General features: G+C 35.2%; 1 protein-coding gene across 1 annotated transcript in view; it reads right to left on the bottom strand.

Annotated features, from left to right (window-relative positions):
- Positions 1-15,964, bottom strand: part of TAB2 (TGF-beta activated kinase 1/MAP3K7 binding protein 2) — a 71,097-nt gene extending 55,133 nt beyond the window's left edge. The window contains exon 1 of the mRNA XM_023513498.1: positions 15,940-15,964. The gene's annotated coding sequence lies outside the window, so the exon portion shown is untranslated. The remainder of the gene's footprint in view (positions 1-15,939) is intronic.
- Between the last annotated feature and the right edge of the window lie 725 nt (positions 15,965-16,689).

A 16,689-nucleotide genomic window follows, 5' to 3' on the forward strand; every position in this document is an offset into this window, starting at 1 on the left:
GTACCACCGCTGCTGAACAACTACTACTTGTAAATATATTCACACTATTATAAACATGGCCGCAGAAGGATTCAACCATACAGAAAAAAATTCTGTTAGGGGATGAATACCGCACTCTGCTCCTTTTAGTTTATTTTCCAGGTCTTGTCCATAAGTAGGGTCACAACCTCACTAGCTAAGAACATGTTTCTAACTATTCTCAGTCCAGAAATGCTTCAAGATCTCAATGTGAGTCTGTTAGGCTCCTTGTCAGGTGCTGAAAATGAAGAGCGCATTTTAAAAGGAAATTTTATACCCCAACACTCCCAAGTTTTTAAGCTGATTTAGCTATGAAACAGAATACACAAAAATAAAAGGGAATGTCATGTGAAACAAAAACAAGTTCTTTCCTCTTAATTGTGCTTACATAATTAAATTTAAACTCTTTCCAAATGAGTTTTCTTCTAACCTTCTATTTTGTCAGAAGTAGCAATTTTCTTTTTGGCCTAAAAAATGAAGTTACCTTAAGTTTTCTCTTCTCTTTCTTTACCTTTACCAAACTCCTTCAAATCTCATCCATTTTATAATTAAATTCCTCAAAACACAACTCCTAAGACTCTTGCTGGATGTTACTATTAGTCAATATAGTTCACAATCACTTCCATAGTTCTGAAATCTAAAAAAGTTATGAAAAGGTTATTTCATAAAGCTTCATGGGGAAACTCATCTGGTGGTGGCAAAAATCTGACATGAACTGACAAAAGGTTATTTACAGGCTTGATTTAGCTGTGAATATTTCCAGCTTTCACTGCAGAAATATTAGTGTCTAATTACAGGGTGATGTTTCAGACATTGCTGGAAGAGTTATAGAAGACACATTTCAGCCCCTACAGTACCACATTCTAGATTTTTTTCCTTCTAGTATCTCCTGGAATCCTACTCTATCCCTACTACCATGCTATCCCTATCATGCAACATCTAAATGACCAGACCTTTGCCTATCTCCCTGCTATCAACATCTTTCCACTGGGCTTATAAGTAGAGTACAACTGAGTAAGAAATGTTCCTATATAACCACTTTAAATATTTTACTCAATTGCACAAGAATTTAATAAACTGAAACAGATACGTGGTAAGAGAGAAAGGAGAGTGACTGTGGAATTACAGATGAATTTTTGTTATCTTTTAAAATCTTACTTTCTCTGCAGTTGTAAGCTGAAAAGAGCCCCCCCTTTTAAAAAACCTGTTCTAACTTTAAAATTTTCTAAATTAACTTACATTTCTTTTGTATCAAGACAATAAAAACAAATGAACAAAACTGACTAGGTTCCTTTCCCGCTGATCGCTTTGACCAAAACCCCTTAAGCGTGGTTTTCAAAACCTTCTCTAGTTTGGTTCCATTAGATTAGGGGTCATGGATCCCTTTGCAGTCCAGAGAAAGCTACAGATTCCCTCTCAGAAGATTTAAATGTATAAAACATAATACTTAGAATTACAAAGAAAGCCAATTTGCTAAGATACAGTTAATTAGTTTTGAAAATATGATTTCAAATGCATAAAATACATGATTACCAAAGAAGACAATTACACTAAAACACAGTGATCAAGTATTTTTTAAAACCTTATTTGTGATATAGTGATATATATGTTTTTTTATTAACACTTAATACAACAGAATCTAGTTGGGGTCTAACAACAACCCTAATTTTGATGCAGTAACATGCATAAATCTTATCTAGTGATATTCACAATTGTAAAGTAATCTGAAACTACATAGTATCTGTATTTTCTATCAGTAATAAATACACAGGTACTGGTAATATTTTTGTGGTCAAAATTGTAATGGAAAGAAATGCTAAATTTCAGTTAGAAACTAATGAAAATATAGATTATCATATTTTTCCTTGTCCAAATTCATGGAGCCCTTTAAATTCTATCACCAGACCCCTTAAGGATCCTGTATCCTAGAGTAAAACCATCCTAGTAAATCTACCTACTTCTATTTCCCACAAATCCCCACACCCTTAGGAATCTAGTCAGGCTTGCCTGAACACATATGTTCAACCTGCTTTCTCTCCCTTCTTTCCTTACTATGCTACTGTTGTTTAGAATGTCACGTCTTCTCCTTGATGCTTATCAAAATCTTAACTACCCTTTGAAAACCAATTCTAGTTTCATCTCCTTGAGTCCTTTTTCTTCTGCTTCAGCTCACAGCGGTCTCTGATCTTAGCACTACTAATGCACTCCTAGGTCAATACTTTATGATTCAACATTTAATTATTCTCTTGCAGTTCTACTTCTGTGTTTCCTCACTGAAGTCGTAAGATCCCTGGAACAGGGCCTCTGTACTTAAATACTATGGGACATTGCTTATATACTCAATAGATAAAGTGAACCCAATAGACCAAGTCTTAATACTTGAAGTACGAAAAAACATATCAAGAGAAGGCCAAAAATTCTACTAAGCAGGTAAAACAGACATTATGAATTATACTTAGTTCGTCTCTATCAGAACTTAGACAATCCTATTTTATTAAAAACTCAGAAGTTTATTCCCTAGGCATCAATAAATTTCAAGTAGCAAATCATGGAAGGAGTGTTAAAGAAGGCACGAACATTCCATATGTTCATTCCACACATATTTGTTATACACCTACGACATGCTAGCTAGTGTTCTCAAGTCCATGGATTCAATTCTCACACAGCAACGTAGTACTCTAGGCCTTGGACTAGAACCTAGGGTTCCTGACTCATTTTGAAGTTCTGAAACAAAAAACTGTTTTTATTTTCCAGAAAAGGTTTAATACTGGGGGTATAGAGGAGGTGTCCCTATTTCAGAAAGCAAAACATTATAAAGAAATAGATTTAAAGCTATAAATATTTGTATCTCTAGACATCTATTATATATAACATATTTTTAAAAATCTCTATAAAGTCTCTAAAGAAATAGATTTTGAAGTAAGTTTTAATCATCTTTTGCAGAGTATTTATTACCTAATGATACTAGATGAATAAGGTATTACTCTGCTCATTGACTGATTAATATTTTAATCATCAACACTCATAAAGTTTTGTTTTTCTTCAAAGAACTCTGCCAATTTGTCTCATTTACTTCATATAAAAACTTATCCTGGAGGTGGAGTAGGATGGGGTGGTAGTAATGATGATGGTAAATATTATTCTAAGTAATCTTTTTCACTTGGGGAAAGGGACTGAAAGAGGAAGATAATGAGAATGAAGCTAGGAAATGAGAAATTGCTCTCCACACATTTCAAGCTCTACTGTTGATTATGACTTAAAAAAAAAAATTACTTTTCCTAAAGTGAAGTTCTCAGACGAACAGAAATGGAATTCAGAGTGAGGGAGGGAAGGACTAGAACAAGTAAACTAATATTCTGACAATACCATGCAAGCAACCTGAAGCCACCTTTTCCAAAACTCAGCTCAAATACTTAATAATCTATTTCTCTGTTAATTATAAATAACATGATTCTGAAGCTAGAAACCTGAGTCTTCAATTATTTTCCTTTCCACATACAGCCAATGGCAAAGTTTCACTGATTACTCTGACAACAATTTCTTGCATTCATCCCCTGCTCCCTAATTCCTACCACAAAATCCTTGTTCAGGTATCTATGTGGGTAACCATATAACCCAACGTATTGGGGCCACAGTCTAAACCTTTTACCTGAATCCTATTTTGTATACTGAATGGATTGCCTACTTGATATTATTAGTTATATATCTAAAAGGGATTTCAAAGTTAACACATTCAAAAACAAGCTCTTGATTGCCCAGCCCAGTCTAAACTTGCTATTTTTTACTACTCTTCCACAAGTAAGTCAACGTCATACTTACAATTGTGTGGGCCAAAAATCTCAGAGTCATTCTTGAATTCTCTTTTATGCATCAGATCTACTTCATCAGCAATTCCTGCCCAGACAAGGTTTGAAACATACCAAAATCTGATCTTTTCTCACCCTTTCCTGTTACCACCCTTATCTTAGCCACTATGATCTCTCAATTTAGACTATTGCAATAAGTTCTAATATGGTCTCCCTGCTTACTCTCCAAAATGTGCTCCACGTGAGCACTTGGGCACTTAAACTTAATAGTGAAAGACTGAATGCATTTCCCCTAAGATCAGGAATAAACTTGTCAGCTCTCACCACTATTAGGAAATACAGTTAAAAGTGGTAGTCAGAGTATTATGACAAGAAAAGGAAATAAAGTGCATACAGGTTAGAAAGGAAGAATAAAATTGTCTCTATTCACAGACACATTAGAAACCCTGCAGAAGCTCAACAAAATCCCCAAACAACAACAAAACACCTCCTAAAACTGATGTTTACTTTAGTAAGGTCTCAGAACATAACATCTATCCACGGTAATCAACCATATTGCCACATACTAACAATGAACAATTAAAATTTAAAACACAATACTAATTACAATCATTCAAACATCTATAGGATTTGTGTTCTGGAAATTACAAAATGCTGATGAAAAAAATTCAAGACCTAAATAAATGGAGAGATACACTATGTTCATAGATTTTGAAAACTCAAAAAAATAAAAATGTCAATTTTCTTCAAATTTACCTGTAGGTTTAATGGAATTCTTATCAAAATCTAAGCAAGACACTTTTGTAGATTCTAAATTTTTCATGGAAAGGGACTAGAATAGCTAAGGCAACTCAGAAAAAGGAAAAAAAAGTTGGAAGAATTTCCTTACCTAATCTTAAAGACTATACAGTCACGATAACCAGAAACTGTGGTTCTGGTGGAATTATAGACACAAAGATCAATGAATAGAGAATCCAGAAATAGACTCTCATGATTATGGCCATCTGATTTTAACAAAGGTATAAAAGCAATTCAATGAAAGGAGGATAGTCTTTTCGACAAATGATGTTGGAATGATGTTGGAACTGGTCATCCAGAGGTTAAAAAAATGAACTTCAACCTAAACTTCATACCTCATATAAAAATTAAAACAAAATAGATCACAATTCTATATATGTATGATCTTTTAGGCAATTTTTAGAAGAGGAGAAAATCTTTCAGACAAAGACTAGCCATAGTATTCTTGACAAGAAAGGTACAACCCATAAAAGAAAAAAATGCATAAAATGAACTTAATCAAAAGTAAAATTTTTCTCTCTACAAGAGACCCTGTTATGAAGATATAAAGACAAATCATATAACAGGAGAAAGTATCTGTAAATCACATGATCAACAAAGGACTTGAATCTACAAGGTGTAAAGAATTCTCCCTCAACAAAGAAACAATGCACTTAGAATACTGGCAGAAAACTTGAACAGCCACTTCACCACAGAGAATACAGACAGCAGAGAAGCACATGAAAATCTGTTCAACATCATTAGCCACTGGAGAAAGATGTTACTACACACTTAATTAGACTGGCTGAAATAAGAAATACTGACAATACCAATGCTGATGAAGATGCAGAGAAACTAGATCTCATGTATGTACTGCTCGTGGGAATATAAAGTGGCACAGCCACTCTGGAGAAGCCTGGTATTAATAATTTCTTATAAAGTTAAATATACATCTATCACACAACACAACCACTGCACTCCTGGAGATTTATCCTGTAGTGATAAAAATGTATCTTCACACATAAATCTGCACAGAACTGTTCATAGCAGCTTTACTTTTATAGTCCCAAACCAGAAAAGCAAAAAATCCTTCAAATTAGTGAATGGTTAAATAAACTGTGGTACACATACAATAGTATACTTCTTATACAATAGTATACTAGCACTAAAAAAAGAATGAACTACCGATAGATGCAACAACCTGGATGGATCTCAAGGGCATTATGCTGTGTGGGAAAAAAGGCCAATCTCTAACATCAACATAATAGATGATTCATTTATATAACATTCTTTAAGTGACAAAATTACAGCGATAGGGAAGAGAGGGGTGGTTGCTGGGGTTAGTTAAGGGGTTAGGGTTGGAGGGAAAGGTGGGTCTGTTAAGGAGGTAACACACAAGAGTTTTCTTTAAGATGATAAAATAGTTCTATATCCTGATTGTAAGGAGTACATGAATCTGTACACATGATAAATGTTGTGGAACTATACACATACAAACACCAATTAATAAATCATGTTCTAAGAAGTGAACAAGAAAAGGCAAATTAGATTACAACTTGAAAACCTTTGGTGGCTTCCTGTATCATCCTAAGTAAAATCTAAAGTCTTTATCACAATCTAAAGACCCTACATGAAACGCACACATCCACGAGGATCTCATCTGCCCTACCTTTCCACCCTCCACTCAGCTCCAACTATTCTGGCTGGCCTTCCTCTTGGAAGATGGCAAGCATACTTCTACCGAAGGCCTCTGTATTTGCTACGACCTCTATTTGGAAAGCTCTTTCCCTTTATCACATCATTCAGGTGCCTGCTCAAATGTCAGTTAGTCACAGAAGCCTTCTCTGTTTCTGTCTTTTTCATCTTTCTCTCCCCATAAGAACTTTAATATCAACATATAGCACTCAAACATCTTCCTTACCTGTTACTCCCATGGTCTTTACTGTATCACATACTATGCACCACAACTCAAGCCAGGGCATGGGTGATCTTTTACCTTGCTTTGCTACACTCAGTATTCCCTTCTCAAATACCTAAACTACTCTTCTTAATTACTCCATCATCAGATCCTTAATTCAGGTCCTTCTCAACTTTCAAATAGATGCTATAGGCCTGCCTCTTTCTCCCAGGCCTGGTTTCTTTTCTAACATATTCTCTACACTGCTGCCAGAGAGTCTTTCTAGAATATTAATTTAAGAAATTGTCTTCCATCACTTATAAGATGAAGTCAAATCTCCTTTAGGTAGCACTCGTCTTCTAATGTTCTACCTCATTTCTATTAACTTACCGCTGGTATCTAATCACTGGATGATGCCTGATTACTGCATATACGTGAACTTTCCTACCTCCAACCTTTCTGCATGCTATTTCTCTCTGTAGCTCTTTCTACCTGCAGCCTGGACCTCTCTTCCTTGTCCATCTGACATGCAAGAGTCATCTTTCTTATAAGTTCCCCTGTCATAGCCTTTTATCCCTCACTGAATCAGATATCCGCTCCTCTGATTCCTAAAGTATTTTACATTTAACTCTGTCACAACATTTATCACAGTGTATCACAGTTATCTGTATGTCTCTGAAGGACAAGAACTCTATCTTACTCACCAGTCCATCCCCTGCACCTAGCAAAGTACCTGGCATACAGCAAGAACTCAAAAATAATGATAAGTGAGTTAGTTTAAATAATAAAGAATGTAAAGATGAGACAATGAAAGAATTCAAGGCAAGATCTCCTGGGTTAGCCAGCTATTCTGCATAGACGTGTCTTAGCAGGTGTATGAAACACAGAGTTTCTTTCTATTCTTTTGGTCATGTGATATCCTGTAAAAGGTGCTGTAGTGATGGATAGCTTGGTCTGGCTAACATCACTACTTCAATTTTCCCATGAACTAGTTACTTTCCCCCCAAAAGTACTACTTGTTCTTGCAGAACTATAGCAGTGGCTCCAGACAGTCATCCTTTAAATGTGTGCTATTGTTCATGAAGGGGAAATCTCGTGAAGAGAATGAGGCTGTCTCACTCAGGCCAATCCATCACTTCAGTTGAACAAAGCTCAAAGAGCATGCAAGCTCAACCAATGCATCAATGCACTTTTATATGTAAAAAAGCAGAATTGCCATATGTGGAAGTGGGAATTTTCTTCTGAAATCCCCATATCCCTGTGTTTATTGTTCTACATCCTAGAAAATCAACATGCGAATGGCAAACAGTACTTTAGTTAAGGGCAGTTTAGGTACATGTTAGACACATGGTAAACAGCAACAGTTACTCTCAACGTAAATACACAGTATCCTTATCCTAGCAACTTTTATAGACACCTATCCCTGAGCACATTTTCTCCTTAATTCTAGTAACTACGTAACTATAATGATGTTTATTAGGTCACCTAATTACCTTTTAAAAATTAACCCAGCAACCATACCACCACTTATGCTCAACAGATTAAAATGGAACTTGTAATCTGTCCTGAATTCTTTTTAAAAAGCAACTATCTTCTTGCCTAAACTACTATCTTCTCTATATTTTTAATGATGACTAAGCACCAACATTTAATCAGGAAATGCTGGCATAAAGAAAATCTTCCACAGAATGTCAAGAATACAAAAGCAAGTTACCTATGAGACAGGGTTTATAGCATAGATTTAAATATTAATTTTTTTGGCCGGGGCTGGTTTTGAACCTGCCACCCTCGGTATATGGAGCCAGCACCTTACTCCTTGAGCCACAGGTGCCGCCCTTAAATATTAATTTTTAAAGGATATTTTCTTCGATTGAATAATCAGTCGCTTTGCTGCCTGTAAGATAAACTGCTGCAAACTCCAAAAAAGCAAAATTTGCTGACCAAATTATTATTGGCATTAAGTAACCCATCTGAAAGGATCTCAAAATAAGTTTTCAAAATAATGATATTTGGTCCAAACAAAAATAAAAATGTTGTACATTTACAACACAAATTATCCTTCATACTGCATGTTCACTTTTTGGCTATAAAAATAAGATTTAGAAGACCCAACATGTACCTCACAGTTCTTTATGGAATGGATAAAACATGTTATTTATCCAGTGATTAATGGCTGGCTCCCCATCACTATTTGTGCTTCTGGCTTTATTTTATAGAGTTCACAAAAATCGCACATAACTAAAGAGTATTTATTACTTCTAGGATAACAGATTTCATACACGCACAGAGCAGAATGTTCTAAACATACATACTTAATAAAATGCAGTCTCTTTTTTTTTAACTGTTTTAATAGCAAATACAGCAACTGAATTTATATTTCAGTGATAAGTATTATTATAGTGCCAGGAACAGTTCTGAAGTTTACTGAATGATATAAGTGGTATATTACGTTAAAATTTTATTTATATAGATAGGATGTAATACTGTTAGTAAGCAAAATATTCTACAATCACACTAATTTACTCAATGGATTAAGATAAAAATTTTTAGAAAAAAAAAATCAAAGCAAAAGACAATCACAGTTAATCTAATAATAAACAGAGAAAGACAACACTCTTTCCCTTTTGAATGTGAAATACAGACATAGAAAAGAGTATTACTGAAATAATGAAAAAAAATTAGCTAGTTAATTTAAAATAGAAGATGTACAAAGATCATTTTATACAGATAAAGTCGTACAAGTTTTACAGTATTATATTTAACTTTGCATTTGAGGTGTTTTGAAAAAAATCTGATCCATGCCAATTTTCTAATGCTTTTCCTATGAAAGAACTAACCTACAGATTTGTGAACTAACTTCAAATCAAAAATCTTGGTGTTTTCCACAAGAATAGGCAAGAAAAATAATAATAATAATCACTGAAATCACTTACTATTATTTACAGTATATATTTAATGTGATTAGAACAACTTTGCTAAATAGAAGGTTATCAGGCTTGGCACCTATAGCTCAGCAGCTAGGGTACCAGCCACATAGACTGGAGCTGGCGGGTTCAAATCTGGCCTGGGCCTGCCAAACAACAATGACATCTAAAACTAAAAAAACACCGGGCATTGTGGAGGGTGCCTGTAGCCCTAGCTACCTGGGGGGCTGAGACAAGAGAATTGCCTAAGCCCAAGAGTTAGAGGTTGCTGTGAGCTGTGATGCCACAGCACTCTATCAAGGGCAACAAAGTAAGACTCTGTCTCTTAAAAAAAAAAGTTATAGGGAAGAAAAACTGCCTTAAAAAGCACAGTATACCATAGTACATATCTTTCACTTTGAATACTACTTATTGATGCCAACTAGGTTCCAGATATGTACTATACAAGGTAACATAAGACATACAGATCACGTAGTAAAAACCACCATGCAGGCTAGCTATCACTATTTGCATTTTTCTAAAGAAAAAGTCCTTGGTGCAAAGCATTTGAGTGATGCCTAATAGCACATAGCTATGGTTAGTAATAGAACTCAGATTTGAACTTGGACTCATGTGACTTTAAAGCTCAAGTCTTTTTTTATTATACCTCACTGACATCCAACATGGTAAAATTAAGATAAAAGAAACTGCCAAGTTTAAGAGGTATCAATTAAAAGTCAAAAGTAGTATTATCCCCAGTTTCTGAGAGAATTAAAACCAAGTAAGCCCCTTTTACCCTTATCTCAGTTCTTATCAGAATTACTGCTGTTGTTGATTTCTCTAACTAAACAAAACCTGCCTGGTATGAGAAAATGTTCTGCAAAGTGAAGTCACTGACTTTAAGTTTTCATTTGTATTAGCAAATATTTTCTCTCACTGATGAGGAATGAAAACTCATTCCACTGAACTGCTATGGCACTACGGCCGGCAAACTAACCAAGCAAACGTGTGATGTGCTCAACCCTGCTAACACTAAAGAGGTTAACGTTAAGATAGTAAATGTCAAAAATAATTTCCTTAATCTAAACGTCTGAGTAAAACTTTAAGCTAAGTTTCAAAATAACAGTATTGATTAGGATGGTTAATAAAGAAGAAATAAGAATTTACTTATCAAAATTACTCTTTCACACATTCTTTAATGGATTATTTTGAACGATTCTACTAATAACATTTAACACTTGTATGTTTCCCCATATCTCTCCAATAAAACTACAATTTTTTACTCTAGTTGCTGCTGCTGCTGCTTCTCTCTCCCTCTCTCACCATTCCAACCTTTATTATTTGGCTTTTCTGACTTATATCGGGACTACTGGTACTAGGCCTATTTTTGTTTTTCTTCTTAAGTGAAACAAGAATGCCACTTTCTTTAACAAGGCAATTAAAGTACTACAAATTCTTATGCTGCTGATGTACTTGTCTGTGGTTAAATCAGACTTCCTTTCTTCTGAAGCCACTTAAACTGACACCTTGCAATAATATTTCTTTCCAGCATATTGTTACTTTTCAAATTAAGCAAACAAACAAACAAAAATCAACAAGACACAAAATATTCAAGTATATGTATTTATATCTCACTTCTAAAATAGTACTGTGGCATACAAAGTTTGAACAGAAAGAAAGCATCCTATGTATGCTGTGGGGGGAATTAAAAAAAAATCTACGAAATATTTTACGTCAGTGATTAAAGGTTTTAGAATTTGATAGAAGTCTTAAGTTTTAGGAAAGCTATAATTATTCTACTTTAGGTAGAGGATAACTTGCTACAGAATAAAAAACAGCTGACTAGTACTAAGATTTAAGCATTTGAAGAACGGTTACTGTCAAAATGGGGGGGTGATGACGGGATGTTTTTGCTTTTCTGTGAAAACATCAACATTCCTCACATTATAGAAACTTAACTAAATGAATGAACTATTTAATCCATAAAGCTAGTACAAACCTACTTTCACTAAAGTTGACTTAAAAGAGATAAAATAAACTTGTCTTTTAATAGTCAAGAGCATATAATTATGCATGAATTATTTTTTCTACTCTGATTAAAAAAACTGCTATATGATTTTTTCACAATGTCAACAACAGCATAGGAATAAATTAATGAACACTATTCTAGCTGCAAATAACTGATTTCTTTCTTTCAACTTCTATAATATTTTTTACATTTTTGGCTAAATTAAAAAAATGATATTTTGAAGACTATGCATAACACCTTAGCCTGTGCTTAAAGCTAGCGATTCAAAGACTTAAGTCATTTAACATACAATATTTCTTGAGCTGTTTACTAATGCCAAGCACTGGAGATAGTGAAGTTTAAGACCAAAAGGAAAAAAGGACATGAGCTGCCCTTGAGAAGATGTTTAATGATCTTCCAGGGTAGAAAATAATGCAAATGAAAATAAGCATTGCAACTTGAATGGTTATTTTACTCTTCCTTCAAAAATCTAATCCACACTTTGCATTATTTTAATTTTATTTATAAATTCTTTGAATTAATTACATCAGTTCATACAATAAAGGAATAAAATAATGACAAAAATGAACATTTACTGATTATTTACCCTGTACCAGGTATGATACTAAATGTTTTGTAAGTATTTTCAAGAATTGGAATTGTATACAGTATATGCTGCCTACTTGTCAAAATGCTGAGATTTAGCTCATCAACTTATATGACAAGATGTGGCACAATGTTCCTTTACCAGAAAAAGAGTGTCTCTGACATTACATTGATAACACCCACAAACCCTCCAGAAAGTATTAGTGAATGTAAGTTTCTATTGTATTTTAATTAACCTTGTGCTATCAGACAAAACTACTTTAGTTGTTCAAACAAAATGTATATTAAATAATGCCAACAAAGCACTTGCTATGAGTGCTTCCTGGAGGATCATCAACTTCAACGAAGTTTGTTTTATAGACTACTAGATATAGTCAGTAAAGAAAGGCTATTTACTAAGCCTCTACTATTTACGACAAATCACATACAATGTATAATTTAATCACTGCAATAATCTTATAGATATTACTTTCATTTACAGAGAACAAACTCGGGGAAGCTAAAAAAATTATAATTGTTCCCAAATGTAGTGGCAAAGTTAATAAGTGGCAAAACTAGGATTCAAACTAGGATAGTAAATTTCAAAATTTTCTATCTAGCCACAAAGCAGCTTTCTGAAGCAATAACAATAGGAGAAAACTCTGAAGTAAAAAACTGAGAATTCTGAAGTACATGTACAATTGAGTTCTGAAGATTTTACATATATTCTTAAAGAAAAAATTTTATGTATGGGGTAGTTTTTGCTTTTTGAAATCAAGTTATTTCAAAGATCAAATAAGCACTGTTCATTCTTCAATCTTCTACAGTACTTTTTTTCTCTCAGACACATTACATTTTATTTATTGTCTTTTACCATTAAAATGTAAACTACATCAGCACAAAAATTTTTATCTGTTATTCACCACTGCATGTCCAGTACTTGGAAGCATCCTTAGCACATAGTAAGTGCTCAATAAATATTTGTGGAATGAATAAAAGTCTGGCACATGGCACACAGTACGCATTCAATAAATATTAGTTTCTCTCTTTTTATTGTGCAGGATACCATTCCTTTGACACCAAATTCCGAAATGGAATTGATGATTAGAAATGTAATAAACTTTCTTACTAAACTTTTACATTAAAAATGAATGAGGCTCAATAAAAAAAAATGAATGAGGCAAGTAAAGTCACATTCAGCAAAGGCACATTTATCTAGTATCATTAGTAGATAAAGGGATCTATGTAAGTTAAAGTGTCAGCAAAGACATTTTAAGTGGCAAAACTTTTAACTAACAGTTCATTGATATTAACATCCATGAGTTTACTTTGTGGCAATTTTGACTTGGATCTTCTTCTGAAACATTAACTTGTCAGGTGATACTTCCACTGTGCTCACTCCACACACTCCTTTTCTATGGATTAGGAAATGAGAAACTAAGCAGATTCTGTAAAATGAATCAATAAAAATTCAAGCAAAAATCTAAGTGAAAAGCATAACTATAACATAGGAGACTTTTTTTCTTTTTTCACTAGAAAACTGAATAAATTTAGGTAAGGTACCATTTACTTATAAACAGGCTGTTTTGAGAGATGAAATATTTAGAAAACAAAAAAGTATCTTCCTTGCCAATCTGACACTTTAGTGATCAAGATTACAGTCAAGTTTACCGACTAACTAAAGAGAATGTAAAAAAGCACAGCTCCTAGTAATACTTAAGTTTTTTAGCTTTCTGAGCAAGCCGCATCCTTGATTTTTTAGGATAAGAACCAAAACATATAAAATGTTAAAACACAGTATTCTGGAAGTATAAGCCAGTGCCAAATAAGTATGAATAGACATACATTTAAATTCCATATAATTTCAATGTCTCCAAATTCTTACCATCTTAACAGATTTTTAAATAAGATGACATATATAGACTGTCAAGAGCCTATGAAAAGATTCAGAGAAAACTGCCTTAATACAGTTCAGCATAATCATTTTCCAGTGCTTGGCAGCCACCAGTACCCACATCTCCACATTCCTAGCTGCCTAAACTGTTCATCTAATCCTCTACAGCATCTTATCCCCATCCTTACTATGATTCTGTCCCAGTCTTCACACTTGCCTCTGTTATCATCTCTTAATCCTTCTATTTTAGAGAGTCTCAATCTTAGGACAAATAAGGATGACATAAGTGAAACAAAGGAAGAGTGCTACTACTGTTCTCTGGGTCATGGGAACCTGGCCAGGCAGAAATATAATGGAATTAAAACTCTTGTCAATTATAGTTTAGTTTATGAACTTTATATAGTGTAAAGATTATTAGGACCTTTTTTCCCCCCAAAATATCTATAATAAGGCAAAAATTACCTTCTAAGCTATGTTGAAGATCATTTAAAAAAAAAAAAGCCTTTTAGTCCTGACCTGTAACTAAAAAAAAGAAAAAAATGTAAAATAGCCTACATTGTATCTATTTTTCAAAATGCAGTAGGTTCACAGATACACATGTACATTTCATTCTAAACAATACTTTGTTAAAAAGAAATTTTCCTAACAAGGAAGTTACAGAAGGATCTGAGTGTAAGGTGTTACTAATACCAAAGAAGCAATCCTTAATCCTAACATAATTAGAGATCCAGATACTGCCTATATAACTATGCAGAGTTAAAAAACCTCCTCGTTTCAGTAGGTGTAATAATTGTACCCAATGCCCAAGTCTCAAAGTATCCTTAGCTGAAGTGAGGACCACTAAAGAAAGGACCAAATAAAGTCCCTATTTCAATCAAATGAGATTGATTTAAGTTAAAATTTATTTTTCAGAAAACATGTATCAGATGAGATAGTGATCATTTTAACCTCTTCTCAATGAGTCACAAACGCACAGGTTCTACTATGAGACTTAGGAGGATTTGAATGGCAGGATTTCATCACTGTCCTTTAAAGGCTACTATCAAACTCAAGAAAAGTTATTCTATGAAGCCAAGCGAGAAATGAAATACTGGAGTCTATTCGGTGGATAACTTATTCATCTAATTAACATATTCAACTTTCAGTTTGATTCTTCAAAGATTTAAAACTTAAGCACCCTCTATTAGAAACTGATTAGACTTATGAGGGAAAAACCCAAACAGAAGTTCTGAATCACTGGAATTTTTGTTCTATTTCCTGTTAACACACCGATAGTACCATCATTAAATATCTTCATTCCATATGTTTTTTTTTTTAAAAGCTATAGGATCCTTTTTAAACAGGGCCCTAACTTAGCCCAAAGTTCATTTATCTGACAATTCTTACCATTGTTTCTAATAAAAGTGCTCAACCAAAGCCATAAAATAACACGAATAGCTATGTCTTCCTTCATTTAGAAACTACAGCATTTATAAAGTTTCAAATTGTCAAGGTTTAAAACTGATTTCACTGTTACAAAGAATTTAAAAGTATTTTAGAAAAGGTGTTCATACTCTGCTACTGTACCAAAAGTGTAAAAACTGAAAGCAAAAATTCTATTCCATGCCCACCAAAATTCCTGGCCAAATCTGGAATTGCATGAGCATCATATTCTTTTTAAGTATGCTAAAGTAGAAACTAATTCCTTTTTTATAAAATGTGAAATCAACCGGCCCCCCAAATTTGACACTTTACAAACTTACCTAAAACAGACAAAAGTGATGCAAAATTATACTGCCATACAGTAGCTCCGCATACAATCTTAGTGTTCAAGAACTTTCCAATGAATAAAGGCACTCAACAGCTCTAGCACTGGGGACCTGAATTTCATGAACTACTAAGAAGACCCTGTGAAGCTGCAAACTCCCTCCACTCTCCTGAAACCCCTCTTATCACAAACATTTGAAGAATTTCTCCACAACAATTAAGCTGACTTGAAGAACGGAAACCTAACATCTCAAATATACTATATATGGAATGAAACACGGCCAAACACGTAAATACAAACTCACACGGGCTCTGACACTTTGGTGTACGACTGTGCCTGAACATCCCACAGCATCAGCAACAGAAAGATCCACCTGTCACCTGTTCGGCAAGGCTAAGAGACCCCTTCAGTCTTCCTGCCTCAACCACAATCGCAGGGTTTAAGGCTGATGGGACAGAAAACGAACATTATCCTGCGAAATCTAAGGGGCCACAAACTCATAGCCGGTCTTGCTCCCCACTTCAAAGACGGCTGCAGAAAACCAAGATCCAAAAGGGAACGATGTTCTCTCCCCGACCCCCACATAACTCCCCTGTCACTCCCCAACACCTCCGCTCCTAAGTCATCTTGATACAGACCTCAGCTCCCCAAAATAAGTTTTCCCTCCCCTACCCCCACCTCACACATGCCTGGCGGCGGGCTGGGGGCACCGGTGCCGGCAGGGGCCCTCCCCACCCCCGGCACCCTCCCCCACCCGGGGCTCTCCCGGCCGCTCGGCTCCAATGAATCGCCCCCTCCCCCTCCCCACCGGCGCCCCGGAGCCCAGGCCCAGCCCGATGCTCCCCACCCCCACCGGTCTGGAGGACTTGGGGGGCCTCCTCTCCGCCTCGCCACTGGGGGAGGGAAAAAGGCGGAGGGAGTAAGAAGCGGACGCCCCGCAAGGGCCTCGCGCGGCGGCGGAGCCCCTTCCAGACGAAGGGAGGGTGGGAAGCGGAGGGGAGAGCCGGGCCGGGGATCCCGCCGAGGCCCCGCAGCGCTGTCCGCTTACCCTTCG

This window comes from Otolemur garnettii, unplaced genomic scaffold, assembly GCF_000181295.1.
Source record: "Otolemur garnettii isolate 467f Iridium unplaced genomic scaffold, OtoGar3 scaffold00042, whole genome shotgun sequence".
Classification (NCBI taxonomy): Eukaryota; Metazoa; Chordata; class Mammalia; order Primates; family Galagidae; genus Otolemur; species Otolemur garnettii.